At 39.8% G+C, this 25890-nt stretch overlaps 1 protein-coding gene across 16 annotated transcripts in view; it reads left to right on the forward strand.

Annotated features, from left to right (window-relative positions):
- The first annotated feature begins 869 nt into the window (after positions 1–869).
- chl1b (cell adhesion molecule L1-like b) overlaps positions 870–25890 on the forward strand; it is a 74647-nt gene continuing 49626 nt past the window's right edge. For 4 of the 16 annotated variants that reach the window (XM_035388841.1, XM_035388849.1, XM_035388848.1 and 1 more), the window contains exon 1: positions 871–1226. The gene's annotated coding sequence lies outside the window, so the exon portion shown is untranslated. Of the gene's footprint in view, positions 1227–2720; positions 2740–2818; positions 3061–25890 lie in introns of those variants that run through there. The other 12 variants (XM_035388853.1, XM_035388851.1, XM_035388855.1 and 9 more) reach the window with 7 other exon arrangements.

Genomic DNA, 25890 nt, shown 5'->3' on the forward strand with positions numbered 1-25890 from the left:
TTCTATTTAGCTATTTATTTGACAGGTGCCCCTATGTTGTAAACAGAGATTTGACTCTGTCTTCTGGGTTATTCACACTTTAAAGAAAAGGTGCCTACATCAGGTGACAATGAATGAAAACAAATATTGATATTTTGGCTGATTTCGATAGCGCTACGATCGACCACAAACAGTGTTTAATGAATAATCTTTCTGGGAAACGTTCAGAGGGTGATGTCATGTTATGCTAATAGTGCAACCTTGCAACCAGAATGTTCTTCCCTCATTCAGTTATCGTCTATTTGCCGGAACATGACTGAACTTCCGGTTAAAATATGCAATTACCGAAACTTCCTTCTCCCAAACGCGTCAAGTTATAGGTTGCGTGTAATTTCAGATACTCCCCACTCAATCGTTGGCGCAAAATATTGATGCTGTTGCTGTCTAGGGTGCTGAAACATTCCCAGTCGCCACCTGATGTTACCAAGCTTCAAACATTATTAAGGAGTTACTACTGGGGATAAACACTGCATTTGTACGTTTTCTAAATTGCAAAAAGATGTATTAATTCCTTTATTTTCCAGCTGAAATCTACTAAACATATTTGCAATGCGATAATTTTAAACAAACAAAAAACTAATTTAAAAAAAATCACAAATCATATACATTTTGGCATACGGTCTTTCCGTAGGCTAATTATTCTTAGGCTATTATACGTATTTGTTTGTTTTATTTTACGGACGTATCCTCTGTCACATAATTGTACTCTTCAAATTAATTTTAAAATAACTGGGGCTATACCCTTGTAGGCTGTCATTAGTCTGTGACCGCTGATCTAGCCCATTCAAGGAGTCAGCACATCCATTCACACGATATCCCCAGTACAATAAACTTGACCCGGCGTCTTGATAATAATACCCATCCTATGCGGAGCCGCTGTCATTGGGGAGTTTGAACCCTCACATTGTCGGGAAGTTGTGCAGGGTCTTCCTGGTTGCCATGGATTCCTAAAAGCTCTTGATGCTGGTCACGATTGGTTCCCTTCCTTTTAACGTCTTTGTTTGGGAAAACCGATTTTTTCTCTCTCTTTTGGTGAGAGAGGGATAGTATCTTGGGAGTAATATTCTCTTATCGAAGCTCCTCCTGCTCGCTCTCGTTTCACATTTTGCTACTGTAGCGAGCGCGGCTGAGCTGAAGAGCTTTAAACGTGTTCTCTGTCACTGCAGTGGAATGAGCGATTCTTAAAGGTGAGGAGTTATTCATTTTTTCTTTCTAAATTGCTGTTTTAGTACGTGTGTTAAAAGCTCTGGCCTGATATCTGCTGTGTTTATTATTCATTTCCAGAGTTTCAGAAGTCTTTTTGAAAAGTTGTCAGGGCTAGCCTACTATGTAAAACAAGGTAGCCTCTACGGCAGTGATGCAGTTGCAATAGCGATTTAGGTATATTCTGCCAACTGTAATATAGAAGCACATACCGAAGGCATGCCTTTTACGAAGCACACTGCACAAGCTCTTATTTCCAGATGTTTTAGTTCGCCCTAATTTTATAATTTGGCAGTTATCTTCCACTGAATTAGTTTCGATTAGATTTTCCCAACACTCGAGCATAGAGCCGTTTGTTGCATAGCAACACTTTTCCCGGGTCAGTTCATGGCATATTGAAACAGTACTGTCGGCTTTCCAGTCCTTTCGCATAAATTAGAGTCTATGTTCGTGTGCAACTTGCAGTGGTTTTATCCTTCCATATTTTTCATACCTTCGCTTTGCCCTGGAATAATTTAATAGCCTACCACATCTTTAGGTTGAAGCCAGGGAGAATAATAAGAATCATGTAATTGTGTAAGATATGATACTTTTAAGTTTGCGTTTTATCGTTCAAGGTAGTTTTAGACTTGGTATTTACTTTAAAGGTATTTAATTGAAGCGAAAATATATTGTACCGCATCATTGAATGCACACAAACACAATCATTGTCTCTTACTGCAGCCATGATATGTTGGTTTTAATAGCCTATGACTCCTTTGGCTGCATGATTTTTGAGGCTAGGCTTGTGCGGGTTTTACTGTTATTTGGAAGCCTTGTTATTTGGGGCACGCACTGGGAAATGATTTGTAGTTTGCAATTCAGTGGTCAATAGACATATTGGTCAAAACACCCGTATTTTTTATTTTTTATTTTTTTAATGCATTTAACATAAATCCTAAAGAAAAATAAAATGTTGTTTTTAATGTTGAAAACTTAATGTTGTTTGCATTACTGCCCATATGTGCTTACAGTGTTATTGGTATTATTGTGTAAAAACCCCTAGATTTGTTAAACAAATCTTTTGAATGTTCTGAATGTTGCTGTTGTAGAAACATCACAGAGACTGTGCAGTAACTAGCCTATATCTCACACATCTGTTTCTTCTGAGCCTGTAATTGCAACTTTCCCTTACCCATTATGCACCACGTATCAACATAGTGAAAGAAGAAGCCTATTTACCCAAAACAACACAGCAGGTTATATCTGAAAGGCTTTGTGCTTTTGTTTCTTATTTTTATTACTATTTCTGTGGGTGGGTCTGCTGATGGTGCTTCCCATTTAAACAGTTAAACGTCAAATGATTGTAGCCCCTTTAAAAATCCCTGAAAAGACTTTTGTTTTGCGCCACACAAAGGCTGTGTGTTCTGATTCGCAAATACTGTGGGGCCAGGATGAGTCCCTGCCTTGAATTACCTTAGAGAACACAGCACAGATCACCGACTGCACATTGTTCTGGTCAGTAATCGCTGTGCTATTTTTTGCACATCCTTTCTCAGCTCTCTCACATTTTACTCAGATTTGACTGTTTAACCGGGACCATCTCCGTGATTCACCTTGACAAGATGTCTGTGGTATAACAATGGCCGCGTGCTCTCAGGGGTACTCTGACTACATTGAGTACGGGGCCTACCCGATGGTCGTGAGTCAATGAACCGTGGCATCTCCCGGCTCTTAATTATTTTTCTCATTTCATGTCAATTAGTCATTGCTTGACACACAGTTTCAGGTTGTGATGGGAGATGTACAACATGGGGGCTTGCTTGACACTGTAATTAGGTAAGTAATAGCACTTTTGATAACAACAATTAGTCACATTGTAAAGATCGGATTGGTGTTATTGTATTTCAGTGTTTTATATATTTTTTTATGCTGAGAAATTGATTTGGATTTGATGGGAAAGTTGGTGATTGGTTTTTGCTGCGTACAAAGATGGATATGAGTGTCATGAATCACGTATTGCCTGCCTCAGCATTCTTGGTAGAGTAATTCAGACCATTAGCCCTAAATGGCTACATTAAAAATGGATTGGCTGAGAGGGAGTTATCAGAGGAAAAAGCAACATGAGTAAAAATCATGCTGCACTGGAGCCTTGGGGAGTTAGCATTCTTACCGATGACCTTTGAGTGTAAATGTCTTCACATCTTTACACAATTTTTCTTTCTTCTTTTTGGCTGATTTATCTCTTGCCTTGTTCTAGTGCAGTGTCACTTATAAAATCCTTGAAATGAAGGTCACAGTGACATCTCAGCACTCATCTGGTGCATTCCGTGTAATGATCAAACAACAGGTTATGTTTTATTTCCACACTAGCATGCAACTGCTCGGTTTGATATTCGGCAATGGGATTTGTCATATATATACTCCCAAGTGGTTATTCAGAGAAGACAAGAGAGGACTGAAATGATGTAGCAACGACATCACAACGACATGTTTTCAATGCGAGCCCGGCCGAGTGTTTTACAATGACTCGGTCAGCACCTCGTGATTGACCCCCCTCCCCGTTAAAAAGGGGGTCTCTCTCAGCGCGCTTGGAACAGCTCGTTCCTCGAACCCTCTGTCTATTCAGGCCACTTTGGCTTTTTCTAAGAAGTAGGTTGAATTCTTCTCACTCTGGTCCAGCTCAATGGAGAGCCAGTAATTGGGCAGTCCAGGGGTCCACCAGCTCCCCGCTGTTCTGTTTCAGCCAACATGCAGCCGGTCTGCATACTGTACAAATGTGCCAAAGTTTCTTTAATGCTGTTTACTCCTGTTTCTCCCTAAATTGGAATGCCTAATCATATATATCAGCGCTCGCTGTGACGACTTCTGTTATCGACAGGCATGAATTGAAGGAACAAACTTGTGCAGTTTAAAGCGTATATCTGGGTTTTTCATCATTTCAGTTTTAGACCATGTTTTTGATGGACCCAGACAGTTTTATGTGCAATGCAGATTTTATGCCAGACCGTGCGGCCCATGCATGCACTAGAACAGTGCCTTAGCAGGGTGAGTCACCTAGCGGCCCCAGCACAGAATCTGAGAAGCTGTTGTGTCCATTAGAAGTGTAGGTCTATGAATAAAAGCTTACAGGCAAGCTAACTATACAAAAATAGTCACAAATCCATGCAATAACGCTATCACGGTGACACATACTACCTCACACATACTGTATATTGAAACAGGCTAACATTTACTGTCACACACACAGTTTTCCTCTCAGAAACTCACACCCAAATTTCTCAAATATGCAGTCTTTCTCTTACTGCAGGTCACACCAGTGAGGTTAGTGCAGTATCTGTCATGCTTTTAAGAGTTTTGCTTGGAATGTTTGGATTACATAGATACTTGTAAGAGATTATGGCAGCACTTGAGAGGAGAGCATGAGAGCTACAAATGAACAGCAGAATAATTACATTTCAGTCGACTCACACGGCTCCTCAAACAGCACAGGCAATGGAACACAGAAACTGGCCATTCTGCAAGGTAGCTGAGTTACCTTGCTGCTTTTTGGTCTAATTACTGCACATTTCCATAGTCATTCTCTCTGGCACTTTTTCTTTAAGTCAAATTCGTGCCATATTTTCAGGCAAACATTTTATCATTTTATTTTTCCTCCAACCACAGACATTATTATCACCAAATAATTAGAGCTTTCACATTGTAAAGTATTAAACTGAAGTTCAGCCAAGACACCTTTGCTGTTAAATTACTGTAACAACTTTGCGGGCTTTGTAGCACAAGACAGTGTGATATTTATCCTGCCTTTTGGGAGTTTTGGCCATTACAGCTGACAGCCGAATATCTAGCTACTGGCAACTAGATCCAACTGGCATCGGATGGGGAAAACATTTGGAGCAGATGAGGGGAATTGGAGGGGGATTTGATTATCTGAAATTGAAATCAAGTCAATGTTACTTGTATAGAACATTTGACTGAGACATTGTCACAAAGACGCTTTATGGAAAATCAGGAAGTAGGAAAAGTGGGAAAGACCAGATCTGAACCCCCATAAATTTAAGGGAAAATGTTTCTATCTAAAAGGTTAGATTTAAAAAAATCCCCAGTGAGATGAAAAATACTGAAAGAGTCCCCAGTGGGAATAAATTTCAGGAATAACACAGATATAGGTGGGGAGCCCATCCTCTGCTGGCCAGCCCAATGTCAATATAAAATGTGCAGTGATAATAGGGAGGTAACATTTTCGGAATCTATTGGTCCAAATAGATTTTGTGGTTGTCAGATTATAGCCTGAGTATTAAACTAGCTGTTAAATAGAAGGTTAAACCTAGTATATGGCTGGACCTAACACACGTGATCCAGCCGACCAATGGTGTAACTTCATCACTCACTCAGTCACTCACTCAGTCACAGACATTCGCGTTTGTAGGGCTGGCCCCGCTGTTGCGGTCCAGCCAAAAATATATAGAGATCAAAACCACAACAGAAAGTGAGACACAAGGGTAGGGCTTTTAGTGTCAGTGATGTTTTCATGTTTTAATACATAGTGATGGCAACAGGATGTCTTATGTGACGCAGTGATTTTATTCTGGTTGAATTGACTGCTCTCAGACAGCATCATGTTGAAAGCAGACTGTCAGAATGTCAGGCCCTAACCTAGTACATGTTTGACTGGTACATAATATGGATGGTTAAGTCAATAAGTGTCGGACAAACTTGACTTTATTGTTGACAAAATAAAATCCATAGATAGCAATGCACCAAAAGCCACCAAATGGCACCACCTAATATATATATATATATATATATATATATATATATATATATACACAGTATATATAATATAAAATGTTATATTATTATTATTATTATTATTATTATTATTATTTGACACTGCTGTTTTTCTCTTTTAGTTTGTTACTCAGATTCTGTGGAACCCTGGAAACAATTTACAGAGTGTTTAGTAACATTTGGTGATACTATAGACCCTTTACTGGGCCCCAGCGACACAACAAGCTTAATTGAGGCTTTGCTGGTGTGAGCAATTACAGCACTGACTTGTGTTCCCTTAGGGAGACGACCCTCAAAGCAATGCAGGTCTCCCATAGGCACCTGCTTTCATATTTACTGCCTGTGACAGGGGGCAGACACATCCTGTATGTTCTGGGGAGGGAGGAAATAATAATAAAAACTGGTTTCATTAAATATTTATGTATCCCTACAACCCATGATCGCTTCGCGCTTTTCAATAAGAAGTGCCAGAAAGACAGAAGAAGGGAATTTGTTTATTCTGTGGGGGGACTGGGAAAGGATATATACAGACATAAGGGTAGGAGCTTGAGATCACCCCAGAATTCAAGCTCATATCTTATTTAACAGATCAGTGCATTATTGGGGCTACTGGGCGGACATGAGCAATTACAGCCAGGCTACACGCACTATTAATCTGCAAAGGTAATACTGAAGGACAAACCCAAGAGGAGGTCAATGTTATCACACATGTTCAGGGTTCTCTGTTCCCATAATATTCCGGAGGGAGTAATAGAGGAGGGCAATGTGTTTGGCTGGCATAGGCTCCCCTGCACTTGCTTGAGGCACCAGGCTTGAGATATTGTTCCAAAATGCTCTGAAGTAGACTACAAGCCTGCTTCAGATTTTAATCAATTTAACTCTGACTTACTATGCGACTACTGTTTAAAACATCCAATTGAAAAATGTGCCATCGTTGTTTTAATAGAAAATGTTAGCAGTAAAAAAAGAATGTAAAAATGTATGTTCCCTGACTGCATTCAGGAAATCGTGTGCATTGAAAGCACAGTCATTTTTTGTGAAGGAACTAAAAGATTTCTTCAAACCAAATCTTTCTCTTACTTTCTCATTCTTACCTTTCCCAATGTCTATATAGGCCTAGTGAGTCATATTTACATTGCCCTTACACATAAATACACATATTTTTCAGTGGTAGGAATTTTAACCAGAATTAATGGCATAAAGGAAACAGGTGTGTATAAAGCATGCATTTTCAATTAAAGACAGACATGATCTGAGCACTCACCTCCATGAATGAAATGCTTGTCTTCCATATTTTAGAGGTTCACTTGGCAAATATTTTCCTTTATCTAAGGTTATCTAAGGATTGTGATTCAATAGTGTTTCCACACAGAAGTGAAAATGGCGGGTGTTCTGGTTGAGGCGTGGGGTTATGCAGTCTGCCTCTTTGGCTGAACGTCCTCACAGACGGCACCGCGCCTGCCTGTATGTGGGGGCGAGGAGGGGGCGGGGGGGCATGTTTGTGGAACGACCCCAGGGACTGTTTAAGGAGAGAAATGGGATGATAGGGGATGTGGAAAATGACAGCCTCACAGATGCATGACAGGTTGATAGGTATGATGGGAACCAGCAAAGCCATCCTGAGCTTTTCCCATCACCATCGGCTATTGTTTGTAAACCCAGTATAAGTCCCCTCAATCAGAACACAAGCCCAAAGTCTTATGTGGCATCTCAAATGTGAAGAAAACCTTAATAATATCTTATCTTTTTTCCCAGTTGTTTATATGCACCAGATTCCTAAGGCATGGGTGTTCTTTGTCAAAGTGAATGCATCAAACAAGCAATGTAGCTGCAGTCAGATTTGTCAGCCAAGAATTATTATACTAGATCCTGTGATAGAAAAATACATCCATGTTGCCATCTTTACAAAAATTACATCACAGTTGCGTGTTTTAATCCTATGACTAGGTGCTTACTCCATTGCCAGGTTATATCTCATGCATACACCTGAGAGGAACCCGGAACACTTGGTGTTTCAACATAAATGTCCTGCCTGTGTGTGTGTGAATGTGTGTGTGTGTGTGTGTGTGCATGTGTGTGTGTGTGTGTGTGCATGAGTACGTGTGTGTGCCTGTGTGTGAGTGTGTGTGCGTGTTTGTTGTAGTCAGCCGCATCACATGATTTGTGTTTAATGCTTCCTCATCTTTTTTTATTGGGAATGAGGCATGGCCCTAATAAAACCCCTCCCCCGCACTGGCGCGTTAAAGCATCCCCGATGTCCGTCTGTCTGCGGCCAGCCTCTCTCTGCGGCAGCATGGCGGCCACTTCAGCTCGGAGAAAGCAACAGCCGTGCCTTCTGGCCGGGGCTCCCCCTGAGACCTCATTACGGCGCTCGCTGTTCCTGTGGGTGCTCTGGGCAGACAGAGCGGGGCGATCCCAGCAGAGAGGCCTCCAACACAGTGGCTCGCGGCCCAGTCGCCAGCGTGAGCTCGGCCAAACTGCGCGCGGCATAGTAACGGCCTCTTTAGCTTTGTAGCCACGCTGCCATCCCCGCATGGAAGATCAACGTGCTGATCGACCCTCATTAGAATAAAATTACATGAGGGGCTTGCTCCGAGGTTTGCTTTATAATGCAAGCGTGTAAACACACTGCGCTAACAGCAGTTGATATTCTTCATCTGTGGAGGAAGTCATCAAAGACCCAAAGCCACTAATTGAATAAACCACTTTGGCATTTCCTGTGCGTAGTAAATCGATAGATACGGTAATAGATCATAAATTAAGGCAATTATTTTTAAAGGCAAAATTAAATTTACAGATTATATCTTGTGAATTGCCAATATGTGCATTTCACTGTGTGTTTTGGATTTTTTTTCCTGCTTATTTGTGAAACCAGCCTGTAACATTGGTGTGTACTTAGTTTTCCCCTATTTTCCTCCAGGAGTTGTGAAATGTCTCGTATCGGTAACATGATAGGAAGCCAAAAGGAGTTTCTGTAAACCATAAATAATTCAACTTTTAAGATGAATACAATAAAACAGCTTGAGGACAGGAAGTTATTTGCCAGCTTAGTTGAGCCTCAGCATGTAGGCTAGTTCCACACCCCAAAACTCTCTTGTGCTGAGCTATCCTCAGTTTATAAGAAATATGATTGTAATTTTTTTAAATAATGTGGTGTTGGCACAGTCAAAAAGGATAAAGTGTTCCCTTTGTCGTCACTCTCCAAACTGCATACTAAATTCCAAGACAAATACAACGGTATTCTGACAAACAGATGTTTTTTATACATTTATTTTTTTAATCAGAATATTAAGGTAAAAGCAAAATGTTGAACTTACTTTTGTAAGAAGGGCATGTCCATTATGCATGCCCTTGGTACATTGGCAGTCCCCTGAACAGAAGGCCATAACACAGCCTTGATCCATTTCTCCCTCTCCCCAAAATAGGAAACGCAGTGTGAGAACACTGCCAAAGCAGTTAGGCCCCAAAACCATTCATCAATGGAGAACTAAGGGGCGGCTATTCTGCTCATCATTGCTAATTTAATCTAGGAAACTCCTACAGAGCTGTGGAAAAGCATATGACCTTGTTAGCTCTGCATAAGGGGTCTTGGGTACAGAACCAAAAAAAAAGATTAAATAACCCCATTTATTTTTAATGCCGCAATCATGATTATAGATGCTCTTGCAGCTAAAGTGATATAGGTTTCCTGGAGGCTAGCTAATGGCGGGATTTGTATTTGTGTGCGCTGATCTTGGGATGGTGTGCTGTGTCGATTCCGCTCTGGTGTGTGAACATTCTCCACGGTCAGTGGCTGAGGGGCCCCTTGTGTATTTAATAAACACAGACTTGGACACAATGGACTATACGGCAGCCGGCCCCTCACCCACCCCAATCCAATCCTCGCTACGCTCCATCTCCGCAGGGACAGACGTGGCTCTCTAGTCTTGTGCCTGCATCGGTCCCATATGCCGCCACAATCACTGATACTGTTTAAGGTGCCAAAAAGAATCATGTTTTCTGTCTGTTCCGCCCTCAGCAGTCTCTGTGCTCATGTCCGCTTCCTCCCCGCATAACTTGTACATCTCCTGGGTGACCGTATCAGAAGGCAAATTACTTTATACAGCTATTCTTGAACACGCGTCTCTTCCTAATAGACCTTTGCTTGTCTGGAAAGTTCTGTCAGCTGAAAAAACTATGAACATGTGCAAATATGTTTTCCCTAAAATAATGGTGTGATGCAGCCAACACGGCAAATAATATAATGCATGTCTTCACGGGTCACCTATTGGGTGGAACTGCCGTGTGCTGTCCATTACTGACTCATTTGAACTCAACATGGCACTTTGATTGATTCAGAAGTCAGTGAGTCATAACTAGCTTGCTGAATTATTTCCCAAGCTTAACAAAGTTTCAGCACTCCATGAATATGGTTATAGATGTGAGAAAAGGGCTTTGTAGCCAGACAGGATGTACTTCCAAAGACTGTCAGACTTCCGTATGTTACTTTTTTGCCCTAAGGTACTGCTCTTGAATTAGTTTTGTAAATAACATGGGTATGACAGTTATGCCGTAGGCAAACTGGGATCTACGGAAGTAGTGTTTTACAAGGGCCTTTATAAAGTGCATTCAGTGACGGCTGTGCCACACAATGGGCCTCATTCACAAAACTTTTCTTAAATTATTCTTACTTTTGTTCTTAAAAATGTTCCCACAAAAACCCCTAAAAAGCAATATGGGATTCATGACGCATGTGCAGATCTCTGTTTTTATGTGGGAGTGTAGTATAATGGGTAAGGAGCTGGTCTTTCAACCTAAAGGTCACAGGTTCAATTCCCAGGTAAAGCACTGCCCTTGTACCCTTGAGCAAGGACCTAACCTGCGTTGCTTCAGTATATGTCCAGCTGTATAAATAGATGCAATGTAAATGCTATGTAAAAAGTTGTGTAAGTTGCTCTGGATAAGAGCACCTGCTATAAGCCTGTAATGCTGTGCATATACCAGGTGTATGAATGATGAATGCTGGCTGTTTGTAAATTTTTTTGCAGAATCCTGTTCATGTGATTTGCATAAAGGAACATCCAGGAAGAAATATAGATAAGAGAATGCTGAAATGTTCTTGGAAATGTTCTTACACGCCATTTTAGATCTAATTTGATCATACACATGTTTCGTGAATGAGGCTCAATATCTCAATACGGCTAACATCTAGCATTCATATACAGTATTTGGGCAGGGGAATGGGCACGGCTTGGCCATATGTTTAGGCATGGAAAATCCAGTCCAAAAATAAGTATATAATAAAAATGTGCTAAGGGATGGGAACGGGTACATGCTCAGTACAAGCACTGGAGGAGAATGTGCACTGTTCTGCCTTCTCCAGAAAGGTCAGAGCAGGTTACTATGGTGAGACAGGCTTACAAGTGCATTCCAAAGTGGGTGAATATGGGACAGAATTGTTTTTTTTAAATCATCCAAACAAAGGCCTTTCCATGTAGCCACAATGCTGTCCCTTCATTCAGCAAGTGTCGCACATTTCCTTTCGTCATGAGCGTAGTGGCCACTGACGTTAATGGAAAGCGATGAGTAAGACATGGAAGTGCATAGCAGTCACGTACACTCATAACTCAGATATATGGACAAAGTGCATTGCGGTTAGATTGAACAGGGACCTGAGAGAGCTCCTTCTCCATTAGCCGGGGGGCATGTTCAAAATGTCATGAAAGAACACGGGAAACACCTGCGGTTGTTAATGTTCTGTGAACAAGGATGAAAACATCAGGTCATTACACAAGCTAACCTAACACAGCCGTATGCGATTTCCCCATGTCCATTTTTTTTTCAGTTTTTGAATGGGCAGATTTATGCATTGGAGAATAATCTCTGGAAAAAATACAGGCCAGTCCAGTTGGAGCAGTGCATCATGATTTTACCCTTTCCCTCCCCAACATATGTTAGTGTGAATATCCTCTTGGATTTGGATTGCTGTGACATTTAGAAGCATATGATCATGTTAATTGGTAGTTTCATGGAGACAAATTATAATATACAGCTAAATGAACTGATATTACATTCTGGGTTTGATATCATTTGAATAATAATAATAATAATAATAATAATAATAATAATCAGAAAATTTTGATTTTATATAGCGACTACTCCTTTAATTTTGACAATAGTTGAGTCTATACTATCTCATTAGACAAAAATAAATATGGAAAACCTTGCTTAGATAATCTGTTAGATAATCTATGGAGTCCATGTCGCACAGAACATTACAGATGACAAACACAGGAGCCTATAGTGGCAAAATTGCTTCAAAATTTAGTGTTATATGTATATGTACATTTATTTATACATATATTTATATATATGTAATGTATATTTGTGTTCTAAAATAAAACAGTTGGATGTAATTGATTAATTGTGCAAGTTGGTTCATGGGCATCATGGTGGTACTAGTTTGGTCTGGCTAGATTTGGAGAGGGGGCATTTGTGTAGTTTCTTACGTGTGTCTTCAGATATGCACTGCAGTGGGACTAATTTAAAGTTACAGCCTAGTGTTCCTTTACTTGCTTTTCTGGAGTCTTCCAGGAGAGGGTCATTTATATTCCTGTTGATGTTTTACTCTTTAGTGAAGTACAGTATGGTAGAACCAATCATCTGCTACCATTTCAGAAGGGCTTATGTCAGCACTGTTTCCCTCAACAATGTGTCATTGCTCTCGTGCATTGTCCCTTTCAATAAATAAATAAATAAATAAATAAACATGAAGGAAATTACCTTGTTTCCCAGGTGCTGACATTATTGATATGAAATTTCTTGAATGGTTATTATAATTCTAAAAAATGAATGGTAGGAAAAACATGCTTCTTAGTGTCTTGCTGTCGATGGCTCTCTCCACTGGGCTATATTTTCAATTATGAGCAGCCCCCAAGGTTTTCCATTCTCGTTTTCCAAGTCAGCAGAATCAACATGGTGTCTGCGTCTTTTTCTTTCTTTCTTTTTTTTGGTAATTGAACTGGGAGGCCTTTCAATCTGTTCAGATCCCAAGAGATACCAGTAAAATATTATGGCTGCAGACATTTAAGAAAGTAGCTTATGGAAATTCAGTTGATTAAATCAGATGTGTGTCTTCCATTGTTTCTCATACAGTATGAGCTCATAGTTTGTGAAACTCAAGAATAAATCTTCTGGCTCTTTAAGTGGGGGAGGGGGTAGCGGGTTTTGAATATGGCATGTCTACCAACCACTTGTCTCTGAAGGATCAGGAAACAGGATTATATTCAGCATAAGTTTTATCCATTGAGAGAACAATTTTTTAAATCAGATTCATTAAAATGATGGATTTACCGTTCCTACATAAATAAAGCTCCAGCACACATATCACACAATTCAGTCTAATCACAGTGCCTAGACAATTCACAGTAGCCTAAAGCCTTGAGGCAGTGGCTTTGAAAACAAAACAAATCAATAAATAATAGAAAGATTCTTGCAGAAATATATCTTTGAAGTCAGACTGCCTGAACTAGGGAACAATCTCATCAGGGGAATTAATGGGAAAGGCTGTTTTTGATTAATCTGGCTCTGGTGAGTTTGCCTCTCTGTTTTTCTGAAAGTTTCCTGCTGTTCGTCAGGATGGAATAGCCATGTGTATTATTTCAGCAATGGCGGGCTTGGGATATCCTTGGGATGTCTCAGCTCAAACATGGAAACTGGCCGAGCAGTGATTTTATATAGATGCATAGCTGCTAGGACAGAGAAATTGAGAACCTATGCAGTCATGAGAGGGAAACAAACATGCCCACATATCAAGAGCCAGCCCAGAAAAAGTGGGGTTACTACTGTTGACAGATGACACAAAGGAAAGGATGGCATCTCGCAATACTCTATGGCTACTCGCTTTTTTCTACCCTGCCTTCAGACTATAACAGACTATAATTCTGATCATGAAGGTACATTTTTATCTACCGTAGACTTAAATATTGAAATTGTGTCAGACTCCCTGATACATTTTGGAAGGGTGTTCCTCAGCAGTGGGGCTCTATTGAAGAAAGCTCTTCCACCCGTCAATTGTTTAGATATTCTTGGAAGTACAAAATAGCCTACATCTTGAGAAGGACGTGGCCTTGTGGGTTTAAAGGATAGTAACATATTAGTTATGTACTGATGTAAATCCATGCAAAGCTTTAAAAGTCAGAAGCAAAACCTTACTATCTATCTAATACTTAATCAGTAGCCAGTGAAGCGATGCGAGCACTGGGGTAATATGCTCAAACTTCTTAGTAGAATTCACTATCAAATTTTAATTCAAGCAAATGACAAAATATTCTGTGCTTGGTAGGGTGTTCTAACTATATTTCACTACATCTCCCTTGTTTTCAAGTGCCATGCTTAAGGGAATGCATTTTCAGGATGATAGCCACCATAGGGTGAGTGGTTCCAGCTTTGCAGATGATTGGGTTTGATTGACAACCAGAGTCAATTGCATATCCGACAGCTCCCTCAGGCATAATTTGCAATCATTCCCTGCCCACCACCAAATTGAATCTTTCAGGTTTCATGTATTTAAAGCCTGTTTTTCCCCCTCAAGTTCCATTGGCTGTAGCTGTACATGATTTCCATTGGCAACCTGCTTCAGCGGGGACTATGGAGTGATGAAATTACCAGAGTTTGAGTTGCCTATGGCTCTGGCACTCGTGCTCCTGACCACACAAACCTGTCCACAGGCACTGCTCCTCATTGTCTCCAGAGAGCTCCGAAAGGAGCACTCTCACAGATGCTGTCTTGTAGAACACGAGCCTCATCTCCACTCTCTCATCCCGCACATCCTTTGTCGGATATTAATTGTGAGGAACATGTCTGGAATATTCAGCACTATCTCCCCTGCTGAGCTTGTCCTCTTGTTCTGACTCCCTGTTGTCATGTTGCTTTCTGTTCCTGTCACATGGAACCCCGACTACACCCCCAGTACTCCATACCTAATATTATTACTATCCCATAAGGAAACCAATAACCACTATAACCTCCCTGTGTTGTCTCCTGATATCTTCTGAAATGGGAAAGCACCGTTTAGCCCTACTACCACCTGTGGTGAGAGGGAAGCAGAGGGTCTGGTTTTGAGTGTGCCAGGGCAAGCCCCCCCAAGCACCAGCCTTTCATCTACAGTGTATGGAGGGCACTCAGACAAGATCCTCTCCATTCATTAGGAAATAGTCTGCATTCCTCCTGCTGAATATGGACATGGTTTGCTGGCTCTTGAAGTGTGATTCACTGCTTTCAGTCAGAGCTGTGCCTCTGAACAGTGCCCTCACTGTTTTCCCCACATTTCCCCACAGTATTCACAGTCCAGCCCGGTCAGAGCTAAATATACTCTCTATTTGTGTGCTCAATAATCCCAAACATGAAGAATACACGTTTTCCCTCTAGGAGAAAGCAGGACATGAACCATGGTAAGCTGCAGTAAAGACTAGTGCAGAGACTGCACATTATTTATTTGATGATCCTTCGCTTAATTGTTATGACTTATTGTTTTTTGCAAAACAGTACATTTGCTATTTATGAACTACATTAAATTATAATTTTTTAATTCACCAAAAACAAAAAGAAACTGTGAGGGCCACATATTTATACATCATGCTGCAAAATGGAGGCAGAGCTCAGTACCAGAAGTACAATTAACCAAGGATATGCAAGTATTCAAAAGACAGGCCAAGATGTAAGTGCAGTCAATACTGTTGTCATTATTTGAACTGTGAGTTAAAATTATTAACATTTTTTGTACCTTCATGTAATTATTGTGCGTTACTTCAATTTGTATGTATCTGTAGTACAATATTTGTGTTTTAACCCAGGAAGAATAGTTCAATTAAACAAATGGGTTTTTAAATAAATGAAATAATTAAAGTAAATGTGACAGATTTAAATCAGTACACTCTTTCTTTGCAGTTACCCTCTTGAGATAACTGAAATTGTCACCATTGATGTAAAATGTCACACATACTCTGTGACACATCAAAAGCTAAATACGCTTGATATATTAGGCGTGTATATACTGTATTAAATGAGTGTGTTCTTTTTTGCTTTCCTTTCCCTGTCTAGCTTGCTTTCTTATATATTAATATGTCCTCTCAGGCAATATTATTACCAGAGGAACATGAACTGGTCCTTCTGTCATAATAAGAACTGAAAACAAATTCATCTGATGTATGTGTCGCAGAACAAGAGTTTATAACTTCTATGCAAGTGCACTTGGGAATAAAATCACACACACGCACACGCACACACACACGCGCACACACACACGCGCACACACACACACACACACGCACACACACACACACACAAATTTAAAAAAATTATGGAAAAATCACTTTAAGTTTGTTAAGCTAGTAAAACCACAGTCTTGTTCAGATAATATGAAAATGAATACTCACTTTGATCTTCTCTTCTTTAGCTCCTATCTATACCAAGCCAATTACATAAAGGAAAAAAAAGGGGGGGGGGGAGTGTTATGGAAATGTCTTGGGACAATATTCCCATTTGTGAAGATGATAAGGTGGAGGACGGTAATAACTGCTCTGTTTTCGCACAGTACGTTGCACTTTGTTCCTGAGCATTGGCAGCAAAGTCATGTCTACCTGTCCCTGGGCTGTGAAGTGTGGCAGCTGGAACCTGGGTCCACACAAGGCTAGAGCAGAATATCAAGGAGAAATTCCATTAAGTCACTCTTCAATGGAATCTAGCAATGCAGTGCTGAAACGGCAATGGATGAAGATTTTCTCTACTCAAATGCACACAGAAAATTACATTGAAATGTGATATGCAGGTATATGGCTCTCATTCCTCCACTTTAATAAAAAAGATTGGGGCTGAGGGTCTTTATGGCAGGACTTATGGAGACCTATATCTATCAGCGTGGGTGCATTAGATTAGTAATGAGGTTATATGGGTGGAAAACCACATCAAATGCAGAACAGTGAAGGCTCTGAGTTCATTGGCTGACCTCATGTGTGACTGGCAGGGACCTGAGTGTCTGGACTGGGTGAAAACGCACTGGCCAAAAACACTGGCTGGGTGCTCACGGTGCCCTCCTTTCTCTAACGCATGCAACATTCAAGGATGATGGGCCTTAGATAACTGAAGCTGCAAAGAGAACATTCAGAGAAAGCCAGTGCGGTTGAAAGGCTGGAATTCGATGAAACAACCCCGCAGTGAAAAGAAAGGCAAAGGGAAAAAGAGGAAGAGAAAAAGGCACTGCGAGCAGCACCAGCACCGCGAGAGATGGATGCTGTTGTAAAGCAGGTCGTGGGTGGAATGCAAAGCACAGCAGCCCCACAGTCATCATCATTAGAGCGGGAGCTGCAGACCCGGGGACCTGGGATACAGTAATGGCCGCCCCTCTTCTGCTCTTTCGACAGATTCGCAGGCTCATCTGAAGCCAGTGCCAGTGTGTCTGTGGGAAATATCTGTGTTATCACAGCCGCTCGAAGCGTGCAAGCAGGAGGTTCCCTCCATTAAACACAACAGCCTCCCCCAAGGACACAAACCAGAGCTTTTGTCCTCGTTTAGCCTCATTTAGGGCTAAAATGTTAGTGCTCATTTTTTTTTCAGAGAGGTTAAAATTGCACTGTTTACTGTTTTTCATTATTGAAGACCGGATTTCAGGGGGCAGTGTGCAGGGATTTGTGGTAAATCTGGTGGTGGGGGAGTGGTGCTTCTGGCTGAGGTAATGATGTAGCTATCCCTAGACTCCTAATTAAGTTAAGACTCATATTGATATATAAATATATAATAGGTACAATACCACCTCAGGCTTTCGAGAACTGGGTGTAAAATATTCTAATCTTTGCAAAATCTTGAAGCATGTAAAATCAATTATTTAAAACAGTCCAAAATATTTGATTTAAATTGTTATCTGTTTAGCTTCATCACAGCTACACAACGGCACATAAAAGCTGCAAAATGATTTTAATCAATTGCCAATTACACACTAGGGTTGTGTCAGCTGTCTCTGACATCTTGTCTGAGTTCTATGGATTTTTGATGATCCAAACCCACAGTTAGCTGAGGAATCCATAGTAATTGGGTCCTGCAGTTTGCTCTTTTTTTCAACCAGCACACTGCTACACTGCATTAATGCACTGCCCTGTCAAGGGCTTAATTTAACACTTGCAACACTTGCAATTTAACACATTGCCACAGCATGCTGTTCTCTTTGTTATCAAACACTATTCAAAAAATGGATGTATTAGCAATGTATTTTTAACGATTCCATTTGCATTCCATCATCAAGTGCTAGCTAATAGGGACGCACCAATATCACTTTTCCATTCCCAATACTGATTTTGAGTACAGAAATTTGAGTATCGATCCGATACTGGCCCCTTTTTTTAATATCTATAATTACACAGCAAGCCCTTCTTGTGTTCACTTTCCTCTTGCTCTTGGAGAGGATGTGCTGGTTTTCATTGTTACTCAACACTTTACGGGTAAATTAAAGTAGTTGATTACATAGATGACTCACCTCACCTATTTTCTTTGGTCTGAACTAGGTGCTGATTTTAAACTGAAAACCAGCCAGCCTGCAGCTCTCCCAGGGGCAAGAATGACTACCACTGATCTAAAGGATGATTCATTTCATACAAATAGGCTGATGTATACACATGATTTTTTAATCATATTGTAAGGATTGACAGTGTATGTATTTATTGCTTCGCTGATTAATGTTTAGTGATATATTACACAATGGTACTTTGGTAGCCAGTTTACCATGAAATGGCGACATATAGGAAGTGATGTAACTGGACATGATTGTTCCCGGCATTACTTTAATATTTCATCTCAAAATCAATATGTGCTTCCCGTTTGACGTTAGAAGATTAAAAAAGCAAAGTGAATTTATATTAGATGAGAAAACACAGATAATGACTTGCTTCCAGTTACTTTGATTACTTCCTGATATAGGTCAATGTTCTTATCACTCCAGATTGATGGAAACAATTGCTATACTGCACAGGAAAATGACAGCTCAGAGTCTGGCCATAGTGGACTCATAAACTCTGTAAGACCTTTTTTGCTAACAAAGTACCGATTTCTATAAAGCAAAAAAATGTCTATAGCTGGTTACATTGCATTAAAACCACTGACTTGATGGATAAAACATTCCAAGGGTTCTATTTTTTTTTTTTTTTTTTTTTTTTTTTAAGAAAAAAGGGTTCTTTTGTCTGTGTCAGATCTGGTTTCCTTCTACCTGATTCTCTCTGCCTCGTCTTTGAATCATTCTCAGTTGAGTACAGTGAGTGTTACTCCAGCAAGGAGAAGGAGTCAGTAGTTGTACTCTAGTGGTAGTAATACATGGGCCTTGGTATTCTTCCGCTAAATTTTTACATACATCCATTCATCAATCAGTTTCACAGTTTGATACATTTTTTAATCACTTGTAATATTTTATACCCTGGACAAATGCGATTTATATTTGTGGTTGCACAGAACATGGAATGTTATGAGAGACTTGTCAGTTTAGACCCTGTGATAGTTGAACTAGTCAGACATGTATGATTCGTTATTGATGCAAAGATGTAAAACCACGCACTTACACCATTATACTCCCAAGTAGGTGTGATTAAGGGCAGACGAAACAGTAGGGAGCTGTGAGCTGCACCACACCGCTGGACCAAATAGAAGTCCTGCTGTTTCCACAGAGACAAACCACAGCCGTCATTAGCACAGATAACAACAGAAGAGGCTTTTGAACGGTCTATTACAACCCTCTTAAAAAAGCATTCATATTAAATCCACGACACGCAGTTTTCCAGTACCAGGGTTTTTTAGGAGATTGTTTGCATGAAATTGAATTATTATACAGTTTAGATTAAAGTGTGAAGATATGCTGTAGGGGGTTACCCAAGGTTAATTTATTTTCGGTCTGGCATTTCCTCTCAAACATGCTGTTCTTTAGTTGTCCACAGTGATGATGAAAAAGGTCAGTATTGAGGCATACCGCATTAAATAGCTCTGATTTGGTCTATTTTCCATTCTGGCACAATCTCAACAACTTGACCCTGGTGAGCCTGGAAAATACGGAAATCCAATGCTTCTCTCAAAATCACTTCTTCAGGTCTTTACTTACGACCTGTCAGCAGGATACATACATACTGGGTACACTTGTAAACACGATGGCTATTCCATGCACCAGTGATTCCAAATTCCCTTCCACTTCAGTCATCCTCAGATTGACAGACCCCAATTGACAGACATATGGAAATCTGCTCAAATCTGCTGTTTCTTTGAGTGAAGAAAAGGAGAGATAAATGAAAACCATTAAGAAGGAGAGAAAACTTCCAGACTGCTTTGCCTGGGTATGCCTACAGTACACGCAGTAACATTAACCAATAGTACGGCCAATGAAATCCAAAAAAAAAAAAAAGGTTTAACCACAACATGCTCCTTGGCCAGTCATACAAATGTCATTTTTTTGACAATGTCACAGGCTTTCACAAGAACTCACGCAAGAAAGCATGATGACTGTGTTTATCTACTCACGCATATGACTCACAAATACTGCATGGTGAGAACCGGATGAGTGACAGGGAATGTGAAATGTGACAGTATGAACAAGGTGAAGAGATTTCCAAAGGGAAGGTATGATTAGGTATGATTTTTTTAAATATCTCACTTTATCGTATTTATCTCAGCTTTTGGTCTATCTGTCTACTACATTATAAATGACACTAAAGTGAAAACGTGAAATCGTTAAATCATTTATATGTATATCATTACTTGAAAAAACCCTGAAATGTCTGTCTTTCCATCAAATAAGTAATTAGTTAACTAAAATTAGTTTAGCATGATTACATTAGTTTAGTTTATTTTGTGAATGAATGCAAGCACTTCATGAATATTACATAGAATACCATTAACACCAAAAAGACTTCCTGCTGTCTTAGGCAGTAATTCTCAGCTAAAACTTGAATGGGAAGCTTGCTTTTACTCAACAGAATATCATTTACATGTAAGGAATCTGTAGTGTATTTGTGAGTTTATGTTGTTTGCTGGAGAAGCAGGGAGTCACTTTTTATTACTTTACGTCAAATCCACCATTCAAAGGAGACCTCACATAGTCCTTAAGGGGACTCTAGCAACTGGTTGAAAAAAGAGGGGCACATAGCTCAAAAAAAATCTCCAGGGAAAACTTCACTTCACTTACAAACTTTCTCCCTTACAATCCCAACTTTAATATGAGCAAAACAGTGCGATCTCTGGACCTCACATTAATAGAGTCTTTCAGAGAAGCACTGAAAGGAGAACAAATGGACTCATTCATCTGCTTCCAAAATGCTAATGCTCCTGGCTCTTAACACTTTTACAGGGTTTCCCATGTCATGGCTTTAGCATAGTGTGCAGTAATAGCAGCAGGTTGTGTAGGGGCCTCACATGGGCCATCAGACTGTTTTCAGAGCATATGAAGGCCACATTGAAGAGGGCAGGAAAATACTAGTGACACTGTTAAAGTTATGCACTGGGATCTTGATATGCAGAAATACAGCATATGCACACAAACACACACACACACACACACACACACAAAACAGACACTGATACATGTGCACACACACACACACACATACACACACAGGAAATAAGGATAAAAGGCTAACACAGGAAATAAAGGTGTAGAACACTCAATCCACACAGGGTGACAATTCATTGGGTAGACTGAAATATATATATTAAAAAATATATATATATATTTTTTAAATCTGAAATGCTATGCAGAAGGACATTTGGCAATAATGTCTGAAGTACATTTGAAGTACATGCACATTGTTTATTATAAATGTGATACAATGCATAATTAACTGTGATGAAGTAGATATATCATTATTATCCTAAAGGTTTTAATACATATATTAAGTGACTACATATTTTAAGTCAGTTACTGTTACAGTAGCTAGCGTTAAATAGTATCATTGATGTAGTTATGTTGTATCACAGCCAAAATAATATTTAATTGTACTGGTGATGTGATTAAGTCAAGCATGATCCAGTTTCTCATTGTGGTGGCAGGAAGATCAGTAATATCAGTCACTGGTTAGGTAGTAAGCCATTTGGTTAGCTAGATTTAGCTAGACACCTAGTTCTTATTAATGTGGATACGAATACTCTCCATGCCAGATTGGGTAGATAATGTTCTTGAGAAAACTAGCTAGGCTCAGCACAGGCTATATGATTTGCTGATATCTGCCTAGATAGCTGTTGCAATATGTACTGCAAGCAAGCTAATTTATTTAACATTGTAGCCATCCACAGTGCAATCCTGCCTGAACTGTTACAATAATATCACTTTGTAAATGTGTACAGTCAAGGGTTCAAGCCATCTATTTTTCTAGTGAGCTACTGTATCTCTTGAATGTAATTATCTACTGTAGCTGTGTAAGCATAATGCTAAGCCTGTGCAAATATATATTTAAAAAATGTATAAATGATGAACAGTGTTCCATAATGTTCTTGGAATATACAGGTTTGGCATTTTTTTTCCTAGTGTGATAGATCAAGAAGAGTAAAAATATGTATTTTTTTAAATGCCAGTAAATTCTATTTCCCCTGTAGTTTGTTTGTGTGCTCTGATTATATGCATTGCCATGCAACTGGAAATCACTGATTATATTTATCATGAAGATCAGCAGTAACAACAACAACAACAGCAACAACAACAACAACAATCAGGGCCTGTTTTAGGCATAGGCGACATAGGCAGTTGCCTAATGCGCCCTCTGTCTGGAAGGGTGGAAACCATCTGGGGGGAGGTGCCAAATGAAGGTGATGTTCATGATACAGTAGCCAGCAAAAAACCCACCCCCCAATCCTTGAGTGCAACTTCCCCTGGTTTACAATACCTACCAAATCCCCCCAGCATCTCCCCACCCACCGGGTCAACAATTTTGACCATAACCCACCCTCCACATTCGCTACCTCACCTTGGGCTGAAGAAAAGCTTGAGCCATCCCTGATCACCACTGGCTAATAATAATGACAGGCTAATAATACATTCCAAAAAAGTACAATTCCACAACTGTATATGGAAACATACAATTATGTTGTCATGTTTGAATTAGGTCTAGGCTGTGTGGAAATGATCTGTGTCTTGTTGAAATGTTACCGCACAGAATGTTAAAAAGGATTTAATGTTTGAAGGGACTGTCTTGTGGAACCCAGGAGAGGTGGTCACATTAGTCCGTACCTTTTATTGTTTCCAGGGTATTTAGTGCTTAGGAACATTGGGGGGATTCTTATGAACAGAACACTGGTTCGAGAGTAATCCAGCGGAACTGAAATTTGGTTACAATGAATTGCATGTTTCCTTAGAGTGCAGTAGTGGTTTTGACTGCATTCTTGTAGAGTATATAGACATTACCTAAAGGTTCAGAGTAAAGGTGTACCACACTTTACGTGTCCCGGCTGACATTTGAAGAATGTTTTCAGTAAACACCATGAAGTGTTAAAGCTGCCACTCCCATGTGAACTCTGGTGACCTCAGCTGCTTTGGCACATCCAGATCTGGACAGGTCTGGCTTTGTGAACATGCTTGTGCCTGACATTCCTGGTAATTTTGACAACAGTACAGTTTCCTGTTTGTCGAACAGAGATAGTTCCTCATAATATAGTGATAATTTTTAACTGCGTGTGATGATACAATGATGACCATAAAGTTTCACTGTAACATTTGGCCTTTACAACATCATGTACAATTAAATTCAAGCAATTATTTTCTTTAAAAACTGTAGACAGGTATGCTCTCAAAATCGACTTGCTAAGCTGTGTTTATGAAGATATTATAATAGAAATTCAAGAAAATAAAAAATACAAGAGAAATAAAACATCATTTGCATAATTTATACCATTCAGCTGACTCACCCCAGCTCACTCCAAGAAAACAGGATCACATGCCGGTTCTTGAAAAATATTCAGCTGGAATGGCAGGGCTTGTACACTCATGCTGGTAGACACATCAAGCAGTCAGTGAATCACACAATACCAAAATAATATTATTTAAATAATTTTTTTTGAAAGATGCATTTCTTCTCTTAACAGATTTTATCTGGCTTAAAGACATATGCAATGTGGTGTGCACACGTTGTTGACATTTTTTCTCCCAAACCTGCGGAAGCATGTCTGAGACTACTCTTTCCTTGCATAGGACAGGTTTTGAGCCAGTGTGGTTTTAGACCATTCAAATCTTTAGAGAATGAGAAGACAAAAACTCAGTTGGCTGTGACATTTACTCTCAATAAAATCTTTCTGAGAAGTGAAAGGCTTTGTGAGAATATGGTGCTGCAACTATCCTAGACGTTTCGTGGCTTTTGTGGCCATCTGTGTGAGTTTGGGGTAGAACAAAGACCTTGCGGTGAAAACAAAGCAAGTGGTGTTGTTTTGACCAAAGGCAATTCTAGGGAATGGAATTGAATTCTTACTTCTTAATCTATGTCTTAATCCATAGAGCAAAAAGTTGTCTGGAGGATAAATGTTGAGCAAACAAATAAACAAAAAGAGGCGAGGATGGATGTGGCAATGTCTGCAGCAATGCTCAGTAGTGTCAGATTCTGAAGAACATCGCATTTGACTGAACATCACAGATTCCCCTTTGTTGGATAGAGGGGTGGGCACTGGGCTTTGATTGGCCTGCTGTGTGTCCCTGTCCTTGCAGATGTCATACAAGAAATGTTGTAGAAAGTTCCATGTGTGCCATTCAACCAGATTTAAAGCAGTTGAAAATGAATTGCCTGATATGGATATGGGCTGGTATTCTATACATATCATATGAACCCATGAATGGATAGATGTAAATACATTGTGGCACATAAACACACCACCCCCACCCTCCTCCCCTTCATATTGCAATCTTGCAAATTTGTGTGAGCTACATGAAAATGCAATATTAGCTTAAGGCTTTTTAAAATCTTCCATTCAAACCCAATTATACACATGGATTTTCACGGAACAATTAAGCAGTTCATGACAGTAGAGCCTACAAAGTTTATTTACCCTTTGATTGTGGCTCCTGGTTTCTCCAAGCTTTCTGTATTGACTGAGAAATTTGATCCTTCATCAGTCAAACCCAGAGAAGAGAATGTAATATCGATCAGTGTTTCCAGTGCTGAGCTTTTGTGGAGTCCTATTGATGTTGATTAATTGCACCCTTTGTGGGTATCGTATCCACTGCTCAAGAGGGTAACCCCTGCACCATTGGGTCAGACTGTGAAGTTATTGTCAAGTTATTCATACTGGATCAATGTCTGATCATCCTCCAACATTAGCTTTAACCGGATTAAAGAAATAGTGCCTGTTAAAAGTGTGCAGGAGGAAATTTGCACAATGCTCCTTTGAGATGTGTGTATGTATTAAAAAAAATAATAAATAATAAACAATTGAGCCTGTTATTTTGTGCTTCCAGCAGGGACCTTAACTACCAAATAGTAATCTGGAGGAGAATTTTGCACCCATTTAATGTGTAAGGTATTTACTTCGAAAGCAAAGCTTTATCATGAAATGTAATATTCAATGAAATTGAAATGTTCAAAGCTTTTCTTATTAGCATATATGAATTTTTATGAGCACTGTCTTGAGATGTAACCTATTTTCCCTTGCCATCCTGTCTCTTTTACCCTTTGAGTGTTGCACCAAGAGGATACAGTTGTATACATTTCATTTCTTGTTTTTAGTGTTTCAGTAAAAACATCATTGGTTGGATTACCAACTTATCATCAACATAAAAAAACTTGCTAGGTTAGTAGTGTGGGTGCATTACAAATAGCAGCCTTTGTGGCTCATAAGATAAAAGGGACTGGCCAAGGCTAATATTTGAAGAGATCACCAAGTAATATTTCCGCATTACAAAGC

This window comes from Anguilla anguilla, chromosome 13 (genome assembly GCF_013347855.1).
Source record: "Anguilla anguilla isolate fAngAng1 chromosome 13, fAngAng1.pri, whole genome shotgun sequence".
NCBI classification, from domain to species: Eukaryota; Metazoa; Chordata; class Actinopteri; order Anguilliformes; family Anguillidae; genus Anguilla; species Anguilla anguilla.